The sequence below is a fragment of the Macaca mulatta genome, chromosome 14, assembly GCF_049350105.2.
Source record: "Macaca mulatta isolate MMU2019108-1 chromosome 14, T2T-MMU8v2.0, whole genome shotgun sequence".
Classification (NCBI taxonomy): domain Eukaryota; kingdom Metazoa; phylum Chordata; class Mammalia; order Primates; family Cercopithecidae; genus Macaca; species Macaca mulatta.
The window spans coordinates 19,027,114-19,047,974 of record NC_133419.1 but is presented as its reverse complement, the minus strand read 5'-3'; the positions used below and the strand labels follow the sequence as shown (position 1 = coordinate 19,047,974).

Here is a 20,861-nt window from a genome sequence, read left to right as displayed (position 1 = left end):
CAAAGCCCTGTAAACAGTCAGACAAATTAAATTTAAAACAAATTCTGCTAGGCAAAATGAGACTGTCCACTGTAGAGGTCTCCAAACCATTTCATATAAAAGATCTTACCACTGTAACCTTTTTAAAAACAAAAAATAAAACCAGCCAGGCACAGTGGCTCACACCTGTAATCCCTGCCCTGGCAGGTTGAGGTGGGAGGATTGTTTGAGTCCAGGAATTCAAGATCAGCTTGGTCAACACAGTGAGACCCCCCATCTCTACAAAAAATTGTTTAAAATTAGCTGGGCATGGTGGCATGTGCCTGTGGTTCCAGCTACTCGGAAGGCTGAGGTGGGAGGATATCCTGAGTCCGGGAGGTTGAGGCTGCAGTGAGCCATGATCATGCCACCACACTCCAGCCTGGGTGACAGAGCAAGGCCCTGACGCAAAAAACAAACAAAAATAGGCCGGCATGGTGATGCGAGCCTGTACTCCCAGTTACTGGAGAGGCTGAGGCAAGAGAATCACTTGAACCCAGGAGGTGGAGGTTGCAGTGAGCCCAGCTTGTGCCACTGCACTCCAGCCTGGGCAACTGAGCAAGACTCAGAGAGGACCTGAATGATACGATACCATGTGGAGAGAGGGAAGCCATGTGGAAGACTCTCAAGATACCAAGCAAATGAGTGAAACCTTCTTAGACCTTCTAACCCAGCCCAACCACCAGCTGAAAGCAGACGAATGAAGCACAACTGATGCTACACAGGGGAGAAGGACCATCCAGACAAGTCCTGCCCAAATTCCTAACCCAAGTAATTATGAGACAAAATAAATTTTTATGATTTTAAGCCACTAATTTTATGGTGGTTTTTTTGAACATTAATAGATAACTAAAACACTACCCAACCTAATATCGCTGGGCAGTCACTCATGCCTGTAATCCCAGCACTTAGAGAGGCGGAGGCGGGCAGATCACGAGGTCAGGAGTGCGAGACCAGTCTGACCAAAACGGTGAAACCCCATCTCCACTAAAAATACAAAAATCAGCTGGGCATGGTGGCGCATGCCTGCAATCCCAGCTACTCAGGAGGCTGAGGTAGGAGAATCACTTGAACCCAGGAAGCAGAGGTTGCAATGAGCCAAGATCCTGCCACTGCACTCCAGCCTGGGTGACACAGCCAGACTCCCTCTCAAAAAACAAAACGAAACAAAACACTACCTAATATCTACTAATATCTAGCTGACAAGTATCAAGAATTTTCTAGAGAAAACCCACTATCTGCTCAATACTCTAACAAGAAGTTTTTCAGAAAATACGGAAATTAAATTAATAAATTTAGGTAACCAAAGATATCTCAAATTTATTTTATCACACTGGTAATCCTTTCTTAGGACTCGAATTTCTTCTTCACTAGATTATAAACTCTGTGAGGGCAAAAAACATATCTGTCATAGTCCCAGTACCTAGCACAATGTCTAGCATAAAAGAGCATGAATATATATATTTACTTATATTCAGAGTTGTGAAAAGATCCCAAATGAACCCAAAACTATCATAAACAGCAACATCTGGAGTTTTAGAAAGTGTGGTGGTTATGAGTTCAAGGTCATAAATTCAATTTCTACAAGTCAAATACCTTAAAAAGAAAAACCTAAGCCAGGCACAGTGGCTCATGCCTGTAATCCAGCACTTTGGGAGGCCAAGGGAGGTGGATCACTTGAGGTCAGGAGTTAGAGACCAGCCTGGCTGAGATGGTGAAACCCCATCTCTACTAAAAATGGACAAATTAGCCGGGCGTGGTGGCATGCCCCTGCAATCCCAGCTACTCGGGAGACTGAGGTGGGAGAATTGCTTGAACTCGGGAGGCAGAGGTTGCAGTGAGCCAAGATCACGCCACTGCACTCCAGCCTGGATGACAGAGTGAGACCCTGTCTCAAAAAAAAAAAAAAAAAAAGTAAAGAAAAGGCTTTGCACCATTACCAACCTAATTTCAGCCAGTAATTTCATTATGCAAATGTCACTGATCACAAGAGGGCCAGGCAACAGAGTAAGTAAAGGACTAATCCATCACTACTTCAACTATACATAGGAAAGAAAAAAAAAAAAACCCCTCAAAAATAGTAGTAAAATTTTTTATCCTCCTATTTGAAACACAGAATATTAAGAACACAGTACAGAGGCAGTGGATATTCTGATAGCAGAGATAAAAATATGGGATATCACACCTTTCAAGTTTGAGAATACTAAACACAAAACCTTCATCCTAATTTACTCCCTAAGAAAGCTGATCCTGCAGTCTGGGGATATAGGGGTATCAATCAAGTCCATAACAAGAATCAGTGATTTAATAAATAAAGATGGCCGGGCGCGGTGGCTCAAGCCTGTAATCCCAGCACTTTGGGAGGCCGAGACGGGCGGATCACGAGGTCAGGAGATCGAGACCATCCTGGCTAACACGGTGAAACCCTGTCTCTACTAAAAACACAAAAAATTAGCCGGGTGTGGTGGCGGACGCCTGTAGTCCCAGCTACTCAGGAGGCTGAGGCAGGAGAATGGCGTAAACCTGGGAGGCAGAGCTTGCAGTGGGCTGGGATCTGGCCACTGCACTCCAGACTGGGCGACAGAGCGAGACTCCGTCTCAAATAAATAAATAAATAAATAAAGATAAGACTAAGAGGTAAGAAGCTTCAATAACTGATTTTTATTGCTGGCTTGTTATATAATCTTGGACAAATCATATCCTCGCTGAATTTCAAGTTTTCCCACAATATGTAAACTGAAAGTAGTAACACCTTCCTTCTATCTTAAAGGAATAAAATCCTTGAAGAATCCTAGGAGAAATGGGTTACAAAATTCCAAGATAAGATTACTACTTTTCAAAGTAAAACTCAAGATAGAACAATAACCAGAGTATATGATAAACAGAAGTTCACACAAAGAAGTCTGGCACCTACAGTTCTAAGAGAAAGATTGCAAAGGAAACTACAGTGATTATAAAGAAGAATCACAGAGTATATTATCTCTAATTAACCACTGGACAAATTGAAAACAAATAATTCAACAGAACTAAGATTAATACAATTAAAATTACACACAGTCCCTTTCTTTATAAGAAGCCAAAATCCCAGAAATAAACTGCCAACAGACAGAACCTGCACCTCTACTGCACACACGCAGCAGCATTGGTTTTTTTTATATATAAACTCAAAATAAAACCAACTTACCATTTTACAAAATGTTTTGAAGATACAAAACCGAGTAAATTCTAATTACTATAATTAAAATAAGGGGGGAGATGTGAAGCACCAGCTTTCCTGCTACAGGTTTTGCTCACTAGAGCTTAAGTAACTCACAATGATGCTGCCTAATGTCTGAAACATGGGAAAGCGTGTGCTTAAAACAAAGTGTGATCAAAACCGGAAATAGAAAGCCATAAGACCCAAATTTGAGACTGACAATTTTCCTTACTCCCACTTACCTCAGAAGGATGAAGAAAAAAGAAACGAAGTTTTATCTGCAAATTATTCTGGAGAAAACAGTGCACTGAGAACACAAGAACTCCTTAAAAGTGAAGGAAGAACAAGGAGGAAAGCACTAAACCAAGAAGAAACTGAAGCTCACTTTTTTGGTTTCAAGTTATCAAAAGAATCAAGAAGACCAAGAAGGCTACTCTTAAATGTACAGAAATGGCAAAAGATTTCCTATTAGCAAGCAACAAAAAAAGAGTAGCTTCTGATGGAAGAAATTTCACAGAGGCAAAACAGCTTAACCCCAGAAACGGGAACTGAAACCAGCTGCCTCAAACAGACCTAATGACTTTGGCAACAACATACCTTTCATCCACCAACAATATCAGGAGGTTGGAGTAGGGCCAGTTTCAAATCATAAAGGATCACGTCTTTCTATTCTCTGCACAGTCTTTGAGAAAGAGTCCAACTCCTTCCTGGGAGCACCACATTGCCCCCAATTCCTCCTGGAAACCCCTGGAGCTACAGCAAGAATATTGTAAAGGGCCGGGCGCGGTGGCTCACGCCTGTAATCTCACCACTTTGGGAGGCCAAGACGGATGGATCACCTGAGGTCAGGGGTTCGAGACTAGCCTGGCCAACATGGTGAAAGCCCATCTGTGCTAAAAATACAAAAATTAGCTGGGCGTGGTGGCATGCGCCTGTAATCCCAGCTACTCGGGAGGCTGAGGCAGGAGAATTGCTTGAACCTGGGAGGTGGAGGTTGCAGTGAACCGAGATCATGCCATTGCACTCCATCTTAGGTGACAGAGTGAGACTCTGTCTCAAAAAAAAAAAAAAAAAGCTTTGAGAACATTAACCCAGGAATCTTCACAAGTCCTAGGACAGACATGATTACTCATCAGACAAATAAGAAAAACAAAACCTGGAAGAGGTTAAGAAATTCATCTAGATTCACAGATGAGTCAGGAGCCAAAGCAGGATTTGAATTCAGGCTTTTCCTTCAGATAGTATTAGAGCTACACTCCCAGTCCTTGCTTGGCTCAGTAGATACTGTGTTCAGTGTTTTCCAGTCTTAGAGTCAGCCCAGGTCAGGTTCTTGGCTGACTAAAATAGGGAAAGAAAAAATTTCCCTCGAGGCTTCAAGAAAAGAAGTCAAATTATTAAACGCAGAGTTCTTCTGCTAAAAGGCCGAGATGCCACCCTACCATGCCAATCATATTTCTTAGCCAATCAAAAAAAGGCATTAGATTTAAGAACCTAGTTATTTAAATCTGAGTAGAAGCTGGATTCCATTTCCCCAACTTTCCAAATAAAGAACACTTAAGGATGGGGAAGGATGTAAAAGCACTGATAAATAACCAAACAAGCATTGATTAAGCAGATATTATGTACTTGGCACTGTTCTAGGCATGGAGGATACTCTAGTAAAGAAGAACATTCTTGCCCCTCAAAAGCTTATGTGATTTTTATAAAATTACATATTAACAATACTTTCAAGTACTGAAAAGGGCTAAAAGGAAAATATGGCAGGTGAAAGAAAACAACACACACAACCTTTTACCTGGGGTGGCCAGAGAAAGCCTCTCTGAGATGACATTTCAGTTAAGACCGGCATCTTGAAATAGAAACCTTGAGAAAAGAGGCAGGTGAAAAAAATATTTCAAGGAGAATGAAGAGTACCAAGTACTAAGGTCCCTAACAGGTAAGCTTAGTGCATGTGAAAGCCAGAAATAAGGCCAACATGGCTGGAGCACCACTAACAAGGGAGAGAATAAAGACAGGTTGGTACCAGCAGACCATGATAAAATTTGGATTTTATTAAGTGTAATGGGTTACTATTAAAGGATTTTAGCTAAGGAAATGACAAAATGATGGGAATTTGGGCCAGGGTTATAGCAATGTAAGAGATGAATAGTTATACTCAGAATATATTTTGGAGAAACAGCTAAGGGAATTACAGATGCACTGTATGTGAGGTGTGAGAGAGAAATTAAGAGTGATTTCTAAGTTTTCAGCCTAAGTCCCAAGTGGATAGTGGAGACACTTATTGAGAAGGGTTCTACTGTATGTGTATATTTGTGGGTGGGGGAGCAGATTAAAGGGAGAAATCAATAGTTTAGGATCACTTTCTATTTTTCTATGAATATGAGCCTGAGAAAATATGAATTAATTCAGGAGAAACTTAAATTTTTCCTATAAATTAATAGTATAATAAATGTAAAGCAGCATTGGTTCTTCTTCTTTTTTTTTTTTTTTTTTTTTTTTTGGAGCAGAGTTTCGCTCTTGTTGCCCAAGCTGGAGTGCAATGGCATGATCTCGGCTCACTGCAACCTCCACCTCCCAGGTTCAAGCGATTCTTCCACCTCAGCCTTCTGAGTAGCTGGGATTACAGGCATGTGACACCCCACCTGACTAATTTTTTGTATTTTTAGTAGAAACAGGGTTTTACCATGTTGGCCTGGCTGGTCTCAAACTCCTGACCTCAGATGATCTGCCCACCTCTCCTTCCCAAAGTGCTGCGGTGCCTGGCCTGCTTCCTATTCTTAAATAATTATATATAACATTGAGAGTCAAGCAAGGTAGATCACCCCTGTAATCCAGCTAACTCAGGAGGCTAATGGAGGAAAACTGCTTGAGGCCAGGAGTTCAAGACCAGCCCACAACATAGAGACCACAGAGAGACATCATCTCTTTTTTTGTTTTTTGAGACAGGATCTCACTGTGTCACCCAGGCTGAAGTGCAGTGGCAGGATCTCAACTGAACTGCGGACTTGACTTCCCAGGAGTAAGTGATCTTCCCATCTCAGCCTCCCCAGTAGCTGGGACTACAGGTGCATACAACTACACCCCAGTAATTATCTTTATTTTTTGTAAAGACAAGGTTTCACTATGTGCCCAGGCTGGTCTCAAACTCCTGGGCTCAAGGAATCCTCCCACCTCAGCCTCCCAAAGTGCTGGGATTACAGGCATGAGCCACATGGCACCCTGATGAGAAACCTCATCTCTTTAAAAGAAACCATCAGTCGGGTGCAGTGGCTCATGCCTGTAATTCTAGAACTTTAGGAAGCAGACACAGCCAGATCACTTGAAGTCAGGAGTTCGAGACCAGCCTAGTCAATGTAGTGAAACCCTGTCTCTACTAAAAATATGAAAATTAGCTGGGCATAGTGGTGTGCACCTGTGATCCCAGCAACTCAGGAGGCTGAGGCAGGAGAATTCACTTGAACCTAGGAGATGGTGGTTACAGTGAGCCAAGATCACACCACTGCACTCCAAGCTAGGCTGGCGACAAAGCGAGACTGTCTTAAAAAAAAAAAAAAAAAAAAAAAAAACAAAAGCCAGGCATGGTGGCTCACATCTATAATCCCAGGACTTTGGGAGGCTGGGGCGGGTGGATCACCTAAAGTCGGGAGTTCAAGACCAGCCTGACCAACATGGAGAAACCCTGTCTCTACCAAAAATACAAAATTAGCCAGGCATGGTGGTGCATGCCTGTAATCCCAGCTATACTTAGAAGGCTGAGGCAGGAGAATTGCTTCAACCTGGGAAGTGGAGGTTGCAGTGAGCCGAGATTGCACCAATGCACTCCAGTCTGGGCAACAAGAGCAAAACTCCATCTCAAAAAAAAAAAAAAAAAAAAAGTAAGAGCAATCTTACAGCCTTCTTAAGTACATGGCAGAAAAATCCCAGTATTAAAAAAAAAAGAAGAATCCCAGTATGTATCCAATTACATATGAACTGATAAAGACAAGTGATAGAATGTAACACATACATATACTTAAAGCAACATATTATCTAATATTCATTGAACATTTGCTACACACTTGGTAGTGCTAAACACTTTATCTCACTTTTTCCTCACAATGATACTATGAAGATCTGTTATTCCCGTTTCACAGATCAGAAAATCCAGCTTAAAGAGGCTAAATGATTTACCTAAGTGAAGGAGAGATTCAAAATCAAATCTGTTGTCAAATGAGCAGAATTGTATAGTGCTCTAACCATTATACAATACTGCTTCTATAAAATACAGAAAAAGGGCTGGGCACGGTGACTCACACCTGTAATCCCAGCACTTTGGGACGCCGAGGCAGGCGGATCACAAGGTCAGGAGATCGAGATCATCCTGGCTAACATGGTGAAACCCCGTCTCTACTAAAAATACAAAAAAAAAAAATTAGCCGGGCGTGGTGGCGGGCGCCTGCAGTCCCAGCTACTCAGAAGGCTGAGGCAGGAGAATGGCGTGAACCCGGGAGGCGGAGTTTGCAGTGAGCAGAGATTGCACCACTGCACTTCAGCCTGGGCGACAGAGTAAGACTCCATCTCACTAAAATAGAATAGAATAGAATAGAATAGAATAAAATAAAATAAAATACAGAAAAAGAAAAAAAAGCTCTTTTCATGTCCCCACACCTAGAAAGTCATAATTAAAAAGATCTGATTCAAGAGATGAGGAGAGGGAGAAAGAATTAATAAATCTGAATGAATCTGAGTCAGAACACAGTGACTCATGCTATATAACCTTGGACAAATTCTATAATACCCATGCCTCAACCTATCTATCTGAAGAAGGAGCTAACCTCACTGGAGGTAACCATTATTTGCCTCCTAGTGGGCTATGAATATTAATTAGTATTTACAATATATACACAGATCAGATGAGACAAGGAAAACTATACCATCTCAAAAACTTTTATTATTGCTTCAATATCTACAGCAAGGCACCAGAAATCACGGTAAATAAGTTACGCGCACCAAGAATGTGGAGTGTAAGTACTCTACAAATAAATCATGGCCAGGTACAGAGGCTCATGCCTGTAATCCCAGCACTCTGGGAGGCCAAGGCTGGAAGATCACTTGAGTCCAGGGTTCGAGACCAGCCTGGGCATCATGTTAAAACCTCATCTCTACAAAAAAAATATAAAAATTAGCTGGGCATTCGCCTGTAGTTCCAGCTACTCAGGAGGCTGAGGTGGGAGAATCACTTGAGCCCAGGAGGCAAAGGTTGCAATAAGCTGAGATTATGCCATTGCACTCCAGCCTGGGAGAGAGGAAAATTTCCTCTAAAAAAAAAAAAGAGAAAGAAAAGGAACCACATAATTTGTTATTTTACTTCTGCTTTCCTTTTTCTTTTTAATTAAAAAAATCAATACACACCATATGAATCAGCAACTGCATTCTTGGGCATTTATCCAGAAAAATAACTTATGTTCACACAAAAACTTGTATATCAGCTGGGTGCAGTGGCTCACACCTGTAATCCCAGCACTTTGGGAAGCTGAGGTGGGCAGATCGCTTGAGCCCAAGAGTTCGAGACCAGCCTGGGCAACATGGCAAAACCCTGTCTCTACATAAACAAAAAAAATTAGCTGCGTATGGTGGCATGCACCTGTGCTCACAGTTACTCAGGAGGCAGAGGTGGCAGGATCACTTCAGCCTGAAAGGCAGAGGTTGCAATGAGCTGAGATCATGCCACCATACTCCAACCTGGGCTCAGAGCCAGATCATGTCTCAAAAAAAAAAAAAAAAAAAAAAAGTGTATACAAATGTTAACAGCAGTTTTATTCATAATAGCCAAAAAATTTAGAAAAATTCAGGTTTTTTTTTTTTCTTCAGAAGGGGTCTCCCTCTGTTGCCCAGGCGGGAGTGGGTGGCATGACCAATCTTTGCTCACTGCAACCTCCAACTCCCAGGGTCAAGTGATCCTCCCACCTCAGCCACCCAAGTAGCTGTGCCCACAGATGTGTGCCATCACACTGGCTAATGTTTTTTGTACTTTTAGTAGAGACAGATTGCCCAGGCTGGTCTCAAATCCCAGGCTGGTCTCAAAGTTGTCTGCCAGCCTCAGCCTCCCAAAGTGCTGGGAACACAGGTGTGAGCCACTGTGCCCAGCCAGATGTCTTTCAATGGGTAAAGGATTAAGCAAACTACAGTACATCCAAATCATGAATTACTATGTAGCAGTTAAGATGAGTGGAACTGGCCAGGGGCACTGGCTCAGACCTTTAATCCCAGCACTTCGGGAGGCCGAGGAGGGTGGATCACCTAAGGTCAGGAGGTCAAGACCAGTCTGCCCAACATGGTGAAACCGTCTCTACAGGCAGGCACCTGTAGTCCCAGCTACCACGGTGGCTGAAGCAGGAGAATCGCTTGAATCGGGGAGGCAGAGGCTGCAGTGAGCCGAGACTGAGCCACGGCACTCCAGCCTGGGTGACAGAGGGAGACTCCACCTCAAGAAAAAAAAAAAAGAGTGGAGCTATTGGTACTATAACTTGGATAAATCTCAAGAGAATTATGCTGAGTGAAAAAAGGCCAATCCAAATGATTATATTCTATATAATTCCATTTATACAACATTTTTTAAATGACAAAGAGAGACATTAATGGTTGAAAGAGATTACAGAAGGGAATCAGTGGGGTGAGGATTGAGCTACCTACCCCTCGAAGGCATGCTCCCTGGATTTTCTGGGCAAAGCTTCATTGCAACTTTATCCACTGTGAAACTGCCTTTGCAAAAATGGTAACAGTAAGAAAACTGTGACAGTGAAACAGTCTGACCTAACCAACTCCATCTTGCCTTTAACTGTCCTTGGTCATTCCTGTGTGTAGGACAAGCTAACTATGGGAGAAATTTAGTTTATAGTTTAAATGATAATAGCCCTTCTCAAAACTAAACTGCCATTGTAAAACTAATAAAAGGCCCCAAGTTTAGGATTATGAGAGGGGCCTGAACTCTGCTAAAATGTAAGCATATGAACTCAGGAGGTGGAGGGTGCAGTGATCAGAGATTGCGCGACTGCATTCTGGAATGGGCAACAGAGTGAGCCCTGTCTCAAGAAAATAAAACAACATAAAATAAAATAGAGGCCGGGTGCGGTGGCTCATGCCTGAAATCCCAGAACTTTGGGAGGCCGAGACGGGCAGATCACGAGGTCAGGAGATCGAGACCATCCTGGCTAACACGGTGAAACCCTGTCTCCACTAAAAATACAAAAAATTAGCCAGGCGGGGTGGCAGGTGCCTGTAGTCCCAGTTGCTCGGGAGGCTGAGGCAGGAGAATGGCGTGAACCCGGGAGGCGGAGCTTGCAGTGAGCCGAGATCCGGCCACTGCACTCCAGCCTGGGCAACAGAGCAAGACTCCATTTCAAAAAATAAAAATAAAAATAAAAATAAAATAATAAAATAAAATAAAATAAATAAAAATGTAAGCACATTAAATAGTGTTTTTTTGTTTGTTTGTCTGTTTGAGACAGTCTTGCTCTGTCTCCCAGACTGGAGTGCAGTGGTCCCATCTTGGCTTACTGTAGCCTCCACTTTCCGGATTCAAGCTACTCTCATGCCTCAGCCTCCCGAGCAGCTGGAATTACAGGTGCACACCACAACACCCAGTTAATTTTTGTATTTTTAGTAGAAACATGGTTTCACCATTTTGGCCAGACTGGTCTCGAACTCCTGGCCTCAAGTGATCCACCCGCCTCAGCCTCCCAAAGTGCTGGGATTACAGGCTTGAGCCACCGTGCCCGGCCAACACTGGGTTTTTTTCCTTTATCAGGTTTTTCTATATTATCACATGCCAACAGAAAAAATGCAATACATTTAACAAGTATGTAGGCACAAGTCATTTTCTAAATACATCTGCTGATCTTGGTTCAACTATTTTTGTCCATTTAGCATATTTTTGGAGGACTACACGATGCAGCAAGCCCTACTGCAGGTGACAGGGATAGAGAACTGGAAAAAACAAATGAACAAAAAAGGACTCCAACCTCTGAGAGCTTGTGGGGAGACTACAACCGCAATATACTGTAACTATAACCACTGTGCTGAAATGTGGCAAATGCTACCCTCAAGGAAGTACAAAGTGGCATGGTTTGAAAACTCCAGCTATCTTCCCAAAAGCAACAGATAATCTCTCACATTTGCTTCCTTACAATGGTTCTGGCTTCAATTCTGCTGATATTCTATAAACCACAAATACTAATTCTTATGCCTGGGCAAGAGGCCCCCAGTGTTCTTCTATACAAATCACTCCATTGGACACACTCAGTAAGTATGACAGAAGTTTGCCAGCTCAAGTCAGCACAAAGCTCCTTCTCTAAAAATAACCCTGTAATTTTTGGAAATTCTAGCAATGAAATTAAAGTATCTTTAACTTTTTTGTCAAATCATGGATATACAGAGTTAAAAGTGACTTAGGGATCATTTTGAACATAAAATCTTGAAAAGTGGCCATATTACAGTGGCTCACTCCTGTAATCCCAGTGGTTTTGGAGGCAAAGCAAGAGGACTGTTTGAGCCCTGGAGTCCAAGACCAGCCTGGGCAATATGCCAAAATCCTGTCTCTACAAAAAATACAAAAATTAGCCAGCCATGGTGGCACACACCTGTAGTCCCAGCTACTCAGGAGGCTGAGGCAGGAAGATCACTTAAGCCTGGGAGGTCAAGGCTACAGTAAGCCATGGTCTGTGCCATTGCACTCTAGCCTGGGTGACAGAATGAGACCCTGTTTCAATCAATTTATTTTATTTATTTATTTATTTATTTTTATTTTTGAGACAGACTGTCCCCCTGTCGCCCGGGCTGGAGTGCAGTGACGTGATCTTGGCTCAGTGCAACCTCCACCTCCCAGATTCAAGTGATTCTCCTGCCTCAGCCTCCCGAGTAGCTGAGACTGTAAGAGCGTGCCACCACGCCGGGCTAATTTTTGTGTTTTTAGTAGAGACAGGGTTTCACCATGTTGGTCAGGCTGGTCATGAACTCCTGACCTCATGATCTGCCCATCTCAGCCTCCCAAAGTGCTGGGATTATAGGCGTGAGCCACCACCGTGCCCTGCCCAATCAATCAATATCTTAAAAAGTTAGATTCACAGCTGGGCACGGTGGCTCATGTCTATAATCCCAGGACTTTGGGAGGCTGAGGCAGGCGGATCACAAGGGCAAGAGATCGAGACCATCCTGGACAACATGATGGAATGCTGTCTCTACTGAAAATATAAAAATTTGCTGGGTGTGGTGGTGCCAGCCTGTAATCCCAGCTACTTGGGAGGCTGAGGCAGGAAAATCGCTTAAACCTGGGAGGCAGAGGTTGCAGTGAGCCGAGATTGCACTCCAGCCTGGTGACAGAGCAAAACTCCATCTCAAAAAAAAAAAAAAAAAGTTAGATTCACTTGTCCATTGTTATAAGACTCACTAAGGGCATCTCTGAGACATAAACCCAGGGCTCTTAACTCACTGTATAGGGTTCCTTTGCACTGCTGCTGCTTTAAATCCAGTAACAATGAATTTAATGAAGTCCAAGTTTTCTCAATCAATCATAGATACATCCATGAGTAAATAATCATACCAGTTTAAAGACTAACTTCATCAAAAACAAGCACACTAACCACCCACCATGAGGTGCATATAGTAGGCAAAGAACTGCCTATCTTTGATACGGCAGATGCTCTTAGGCATTGGAGGGAAATGTCAATACACACTGAAAAACTGTCAGCATTATTATCATCATCTTGACAATTAGCTAGTATTTTGGGGTGTTTACTCTGAACCAGGCACTTCGCATGTTATTTCTGATCCTTACAACAACTCTTGAAAGATAGGTATTATCGTCCCCACACTGTACATTTGTGGCCGCCAGATTTAAAAAGAAGTATTCTGAGCCGGGCGTAGTGGCTCACGCCTGTAATCCCAGCACTTTGGGAGGCTGAGGCGGATCACCTGAAGTCAGGAGTTCAAGACTAGCCTGGCGAACATGGTGAAACTCCATCTCTACTAAAAATTTAAAAAATTAGCCAGGTGTGGTGGTGAGCTCTGTAATCCCAGCTACTTGGGAGGCTGAGGCAGAAGAATCACTTGAACCCAGGAGGTGGAGGTTGCAATGAGCTGAGATCACGCCACTGCACTCCAGCCTGGGCAACAAGAGCAAAACTCCATCAAAAAAAAAAAAAAAAAAAAAAAAAAAAGAAGAAGTAGTATTCTGGCCAGGCGCGGTGGCTCATGCCTGTAATTTGAGCACTTTGGGAGGCCAAGGCAGGCAGATCGCTTGCAGTCAGGAGTTCAAGACAGCCTGGCCAACATGGTGAAACTCAGTCTCTACTTAAAATACAAAAATTAGCCGGGTGTGGTGGCACGTGCCTGGTAATCCCAGCTACTCAGGAGGTTGAGGCAGAGAATCGCTGGAACCCGGGAGGGTTGAGCTGAGATTGAGCCACTGCACTCCAGCCTGGGTGACAGAGTGAGACTCTGTCTCAAAAAAAAAAAAAAAAAAAAAAAAAAAAATCTCAAGAGTCCATGCACTTTTCCTGCTGTACCATGCTCCCTAAGGGCAGAATAACTACACTGCACATGTGGCTGTAATATGAAGTCACTTCAAACTTTGACATAATTTCCTGACTGGAAGTTATGTAATTTAGCCATCTTTTCAATCTTTAGATTGGTTTAGCTAATTTTCTTTTATGATTCCTCAAATGAGTGGTCTTCCAGGGTTTCTCTTTTTAAGGAAGCAGAATCCTTTTTCCAAATGAAATCTTATGTGAAAACACTAAAATGCAAAGCAGGTCAAAGTTGAGCTGCTTTGGCTTAAGCAAGGTGGGAGAACTAAAGCTCTTCCTTACTCTCATGGCCAACTCTTGGGCACTTCCAAGGAATACTTTGAAAAATACTGGTTTAAAACTGAAGACTCTGCTTTCTCCATCTCAGCTCTAACATTTGGCAGCTGTATAACCTTTGACAAAAAACAATGTTTCACTTTTTGAAACAATGTTTCACTTTCTCTCATCCTTTATAGGTTTGTTACAAATATTACATGTTAGAATAAATGTAAAACTCTCTATACATGGTTCACATCCAAAAGTTAGTTTCCTTCTTCTTTATCTACAGTGTTAATAGTTGTTGCCAATTCAAGAAAGCTCAATAAATATATTTGAAGATATTCTTGGCAGCAGAGAAGTGAACAAGTAAATGCTCCCGTAATTCAACTAAAATAAACGAACCTAATAAATCCTTCATTAAAAGTACCAGTGGTATTAGTAACTCCCTCTTAGTCCTTTTGGGCTGCTTTAACAAAATACCAAAAACCACCCAGGCACGGTGGCTCACACCTGTAATCCCAGCACTCTGGGAGGCTGAGGCGGGTGGATCACCTGAGGTCAGGAGTTCAAGACCAGCCTGACCAACATGGTGAAATCCCATCTCTACTAAAAATACAAAATTATCCCAGCGTGGTGGCGCGTGCCTGTAATCCCAGCTACTCAGGGGTCTGAGGCAGGAGAATAGCTTGAACCCGGGAGGTGGAGGTTGCAGCGAGCTGAGAGAGTACCATCACATTCTAGCCGGGGCAACAAGAACAAAACTCCGTCTTAAAACAAACAAACAAACAAACAAAACTGGGTAGCATTATAAACAACAGAAATTTGTTTTTTTGTTTTGATTTGTTTTGTTTTTTTGAGACAGAGTCTTGCTCCGTCACCCAGGCTGGAGTACAGTGGTATGATCTCGGCTCACTGCAACCTCCGCCTCTGCCTCCCGGGTTCAAGCAATTCTTCTGCCTCAGCCTCGCAAGTAGCTGGGACTACAAGTGTGCGACACCGCGCCCAGCTAATTTTTTGTATTTTTAGTAGAAATGGGGTTTTCCCATATTGGCCAGGCTGGTCTCAAACTCCAGACCTCGCGATCTGCCTGCCACGGCATCCCAAGGTGCTGGGATTACAGGAATGAGCCACCGTGCCCAGCCAGAAATTTTTTTTCAAAGTTCTGGAACTGGAAAGTCCATTGCTGTCTGGTAAGGGCCCAGGGCCCAGTTCACAGACAGCGCCTTATTGCTGTGTTCTCACATGCTAGAAGAGGCAAGGGGGTTTCTCACGTCTCTTTTATAAGGGCTCTGTCCTCATGACCCAATCATCTCCCAAAAGCCCCCCCCTTCTAATACCATCACTCTGTAGGTGAGGATTTCAATATATAAATTCCAAGTAGACATAAACATTTAGACCATAGCACCCTCCCAGCTTAGCCTCCCAGTCAGCCACTGACTCATGGACCCAAAACCACAATTTTGATAATAGAGAAAAAAGAGATCCCTTATGACACCCCTTAACATAGACATGATGTTTGAGATGGATAAGTTACTGTGGTACTGAGTATCTTAACTTTGGCATTTCCTGAGCTGAGCATTTCAACTGGCAACTTAATTCTAAGATTTAATGAGTGTTTTAATGTTCATATTCTACAACAAAATCTAATGTTCATTTGCCCATCTTCCAGACTTCTATTTTTTCAGGCACCGCAAGCCAAAAAATACATCTATGTCATGTGCATCCTCACCTAAGAAATTTTAAGCTGGCTCTTGCCTAAACCAGTCATTAAGAATCCACTGCCATGATCTATTATTAATAACATGTTCCCATTTCTTCATGTATAACCAGAGACCAAAGCTATTTTTATAGGAAAGAGATTGTCGGTCCCAATCTAAGCCCAGCCAACTCTCAAATCACACACTCTATGGAAGCTGCAGATGTTGGCTGTGATCACTATGATTCAGGAAGAATCATAACAGTAGATCACATAGCTAAGAAAAGAGTCATTTAAGATAAGGAAGACATCCCTGAGTATTCAATATGGATGTGGAATCCAAAAAGATTTAGAATACTAATCTAGTATTTTACCAGGAACCTTGAGCAATTCACCTGCTTTCCCTTATTGCTTCGTGAAAAAAGTGAAAATATAGTCATGAAAATGCCAGAGACGTTGGTGTCTGCTGTTGTTTTGTACACAGAGATATCCATGTGTTGCTGAGGCAGGTCTCGAACTCCTGGGCTCAAGAGATCCTCACGCCTCAGACTCCCAAAGTCCTGGGATTACAGGCGTGACTCACTGTGCCCAGCCAGACATACTGCTTTGATTAACCATCAATTATGTCCCAGGGTTACCAGGGACCTCAGCAAGTCATCTCTGTCATCTCCCTCATTTCTAAACAAGCTCACACCTAAATGATCCCAGAAAGATAGTCTTTGGAGAAGATACTTCACAATATCCCTTGGTAACAACATTTCAGTATCTTGTAGTCAGGAAGTTCTTTCTAAAGTGTAATCTACATCCTTTATGTTGCAATTAAAACACATTCCCTCTTGTCCTGTCCTCTATGGAAAGAGAACATCTGCTTAACACCACCTGAACAATATCCCTCCAAGAGATTATAAAATATAGGAAGCCCGTTTCAAATAGCTTCATGTAAATGCAACATGGCTTTATATGGGTCACCTTAGACAAAGAACATGATTAAGAGTCTTAAATTCCTAATTCCATCACTGACTTGCTCTGAAGATGATAGGAAGTTAAAACCATGCAGATGCTGTGCTTCAATTATCCCATCAGTAAAATGCAAATAATAAAACCAGAATGTTAGAACTCAGTTCTTCATACAGGAAAGAGATTCCGAGTCCCAATCTAAGCCCAGCCAAACTCAGAAATCACATACTCTGGAGAAGCTGCAGATGTTGGCTTTGATCTCTAACATGTCAGAAGATCATTAACAGTAATATATCAATAATATATTACCATAGGACCTGCAATTCCATTCCTAGGTATATTCCTGAACTAACTGAAAATAAGCCCACACACGTGCATGTTCAAAGCAACACTATTCACAATAGCAGAAGGCAGAAACAGCCCAAATGTTCTTCAACGGATGAATGGATAAACAAATGTGATATATACACACAATGGAATATTATTCAGTCGTGAAAAGGTATGAAGTACTGACAAATACTCCAATGGAGATAAATAAACCTCCAAACACTACGCTAAGTCAAAGAAGTCAGACACAAAAGATCACATATTGTAGTATGACATTTATATGAAATATCCAGAATAGATCAATCCACAGAGACAGAATGCAGATTGGTGGTTATCGGGCTGGAGGAAGGGCAGAATGAGGATAAACTGCTTAACTGGTAAGGGGTTTTACTTTGGAGAGATGGTAATGTTTGAAACTAAACAGGTTTGAAATATCCAGAATAGATCAATCCACAGAGACAGAATGCAGATTGGTGGTTATCGGGCTGGAGGAAGGGCGGAATGAGGATAAACTGCTTAACTGGTAAGGGGTTTTACTTTGGAGAGATGGTAATGTTTGAAACTAAACAGGTTGCAGAACATTGTGAATGTACTTAAATGCCACTGAATTGTTCATTTTAAGATGGCTAATTTTATGTGAAGTGAATTTCAGCTCAGTAAGTCCTTATTCTTAAAAAAAAAAAAAAAAAAAAAAAAAAAAAAAATGCAGCCAGGCAGGGTGGCTCATGCCTATAATCCCAGCACTTTGGGAGGCCGAGGCGGGCAGATCACCTGAGGTTGGGAGTTCGAGACCAGCCTGACCAATATGGAGAAACCCTGTCCTACCAAAAGTACAAAATTAGCCGAGCATCGTGGTGCATGCCTATAATCCCAGGTACTCAGGAGGCGGAGGCAGGAGAATCACTTCAACCCGGGAGGAGGAGGTTGCGGTGAGCCGAGATCGTGCCATTGCACTCCAGCCTGGGCAACAAGAGTGAAACTCTGGCTCAAAAACAAAACAAAACAAAAAATGCCAGAAGCTGAGTGTGGTGGTCTGTACCTGTAATCCAACTACTTGGGAGGCTGAAGGAGGAGGAAAGCTTGAGTTCAAGGTTACAGTGAACTATGATCACCACTGCCGTCTAGCCTGGAAGAAAGAGTGTCTCAAATAAATAAATAAAAGAATGCTAGAAGAATTAATAAGGACAATGTCCATATAAGCATTTCCCAGGAAAGTTACCATATAAAATTCCAGGTAGGGACGGACGTGGCGGCTCATGTCTGTAATCCTAGAACCTTAGGAAGCCAAGGTGGGTGGATCACCTGAGCTCAGGAATTCGAGACCAGCCGGGCCAACATGACGAAACCCTGTCTCTACTAAAAATACAAAAATTAGCCAGGTGTGGTGGTATGTGCCTGTAATCCCAGATAGTTGGGAGGCTGAGGCAAGAGAGTTGCTTGAACCCAGGAGGCAGAGGTTGCAGTAGGCCAAGATCGCACCACTGCACTCCGGCCTGGGCAACAGAGCAAGACTCTGTTTTACAAAAAAAAAAAAAGAAATATATATATATATATACACACACACATATATATGTAGGACTGTAGCCAAAATGTTTATTATTATCATATCAATATGGCTAATTAGACTCTGTGCAAAGTATATAAATCACAAACTATTAATAGAAAACAAAAGTATAGAACTTTGTCACAATTATACAATCACTATATGGAAATAAGAGCCAATAAACAAGTAAATGAATAAAGAGATTAACCAAGCACCTCAGCTAATTAGCTACAGCAACAATGACCACAGGAAAGCAATTCAAAAAAATAAGTAAATAAAGGAATGAACTTTAAAAGCCAATAATACCAAAATACTAAGACCCATTCAGTAGGGAAGTGAAAAAAGAAAGGCTAAACATAGCAAAGTTTAAAAGTACATAAAAAGGGCCAGGCATGGTGGCTCACGCCTGTAATCCCAGCACTTTGCGAGGCTGAGGCAGGAGGATCACTTGAGGTCAGGAGTTCGAGACCAGCCTGACCAACATGGAGAAACCCTGTCTCTAATAAAAATAAAAAATAAGCGGCGCGTGGGGGTGCATGCCTATAATCCCAGCTACTCGGGAGGCTGAGGCAGGAGAATCGCTTGAAACCGGGAGGCAGAGGTTGCAGTGAGCTGAGATCACGCCACTGCACTCCAGCCTGGGCAACAAGAGCAAAACTCCATCTCAATAAATAAATAAATAAAGTAAGTAAGTAACATAAAAAATGGATAAACCCTTAAGGCCAACATAAAAAGGCCATGAGAATCATTACTCTCACCATTTTGCAAATATCTTCATGCCCTCACTCTTTTCTCTCTTAATATAACCTTCTGGGGCAAGATACCAAGCTAAGCAGCCAAGAATACAAAAAATGGAAAGGTACAGCTCCTATCTTCATGGATCTTACTGTCTTAGAGTATACTTCTTATGAGGAAACAGACATGTTTTGTTTCGAGATGGAGTCTTGTTCTGGGATCGCCCAGGCCAGTGCAGTGAGGGGATCTCAGCTCACCGCAACCTCCACCTCCTCAGTTCAAGTGATTATACTGCCTCAGCCTCCTGAGGAGCTGGGATTACAGGTGTGTACCTCCACGCCTGGCTAACTTTTGTATTTTTAGTAGAGACATGGTTTCACCATGTTGGCCAGGCTGGTCTTGAACTTCTGACCCCAGGTGATCCGCCTGCCTCGACCTCCCGAATTGCTGGGATTACAGGCATCAATCACCACACCCAGCCTACACATGTTAATAATCAAAATACACAGACCATCTCCACTTCGTCCCTTCCCACGCCTTAAACCCAATTCAATTGAGCTTCTGGCCCTGCTTTCCTCCAATATTGTTCTTGCTATAATCATCAATGATCTCTGTGTTGCTAAATCCAACAATGTACAGTGATTACTCCCTTCCTGAAATATGCTCTTATGTTGGTTTCTCTAATAACAAGCTCTTAGATTTTCTCTTGAATTCCTTGGAGCGTGGTCTTCTCCTCCTACTCTATACTTGTTCTCTAGGAGATCTCATCCACTTCCCTTTGTTGTAAATATCATCTATATACTAATACCATCCAGATTTCTCTCCAGCGCCACTTTTGTGAATCAGCCTAGAGACTACGTACTTGATATCTACGCTTGTATGTTTTCACAGGCATCTAACACTTAGCATGACTAAAACTGAGATCTTCATTCCACTCCCCAACTCTAATCCAAATCTACTCCTCCTCCAATGTTTCCATCTCAGAAACACCACCTTCATCTACCCAGATGCTCAGGCCAAAAATCTGGAATTATACTTGACACCTTCCTCTTCCCACACATCCAATCCATTAAGTCTTGCCTGTCCTAATTCTAAAATATCTACTGAATCTTTCTACTTCTATCTCCACTGCCTACAGTCTAATCCAAACCATCATTGCCTTTTGCCTGGACCTCTGTAATACTTCCTAACCACACTTCCCCCATTTCTTCTCTTTCCAAATCACTCCCCACAATGTACCCACAGAATGGGGTACTGCTGTTGTTATTGTTGTTTTGGAGACAGAGCCTTGCTCTGTCACCCAGCCTGGAGTGCAGTAGCATGGTTTTAAGCTCACTGCAGCCTCAACCTCCCCAGACCAGGTGATCCTCCCACCTTAGCCTCCCAAGTAGCTGGAAGCACAGGTGTGAGCCACCACACCCAGTTAATTTTTTTGAACTTTTTGTAGAGATGGGATCTCACCACGTCATCCATGCTGGCCTCAAACTCCTGAGCTCAAGCAATCCCCCCGCCTCAGCTTCCCAAAGTGCTGGGATTACAGGCATAAACCACCGTGCCCAGCCCCAGAGT

The 20,861-nt window shown here is 42.6% G+C and overlaps 1 protein-coding gene across 39 annotated transcripts in view; it reads right to left on the bottom strand.

Annotated features, from left to right (window-relative positions):
• The window catches only part of AMBRA1 (autophagy and beclin 1 regulator 1), a 199,038-nt gene that overhangs the window by 166,426 nt on the left and 11,751 nt on the right, over nt 1–20,861 (bottom strand). For 5 of the 39 annotated variants that reach the window (XM_077962962.1, XM_077962967.1, XM_077962975.1 and 2 more), the window contains exon 3: nt 5,010–5,077. The exons of 30 other annotated variants lie outside the window; for them this stretch is intronic. The gene's annotated coding sequence lies outside the window, so the exon portion shown is untranslated. Of the gene's footprint in view, nt 1–3,456; nt 3,716–5,009; nt 5,078–20,861 lie in introns of those variants that run through there. 4 more of the 39 variants (XM_077962977.1, XM_077962986.1, XM_077962991.1 and 1 more) reach the window with 2 other exon arrangements.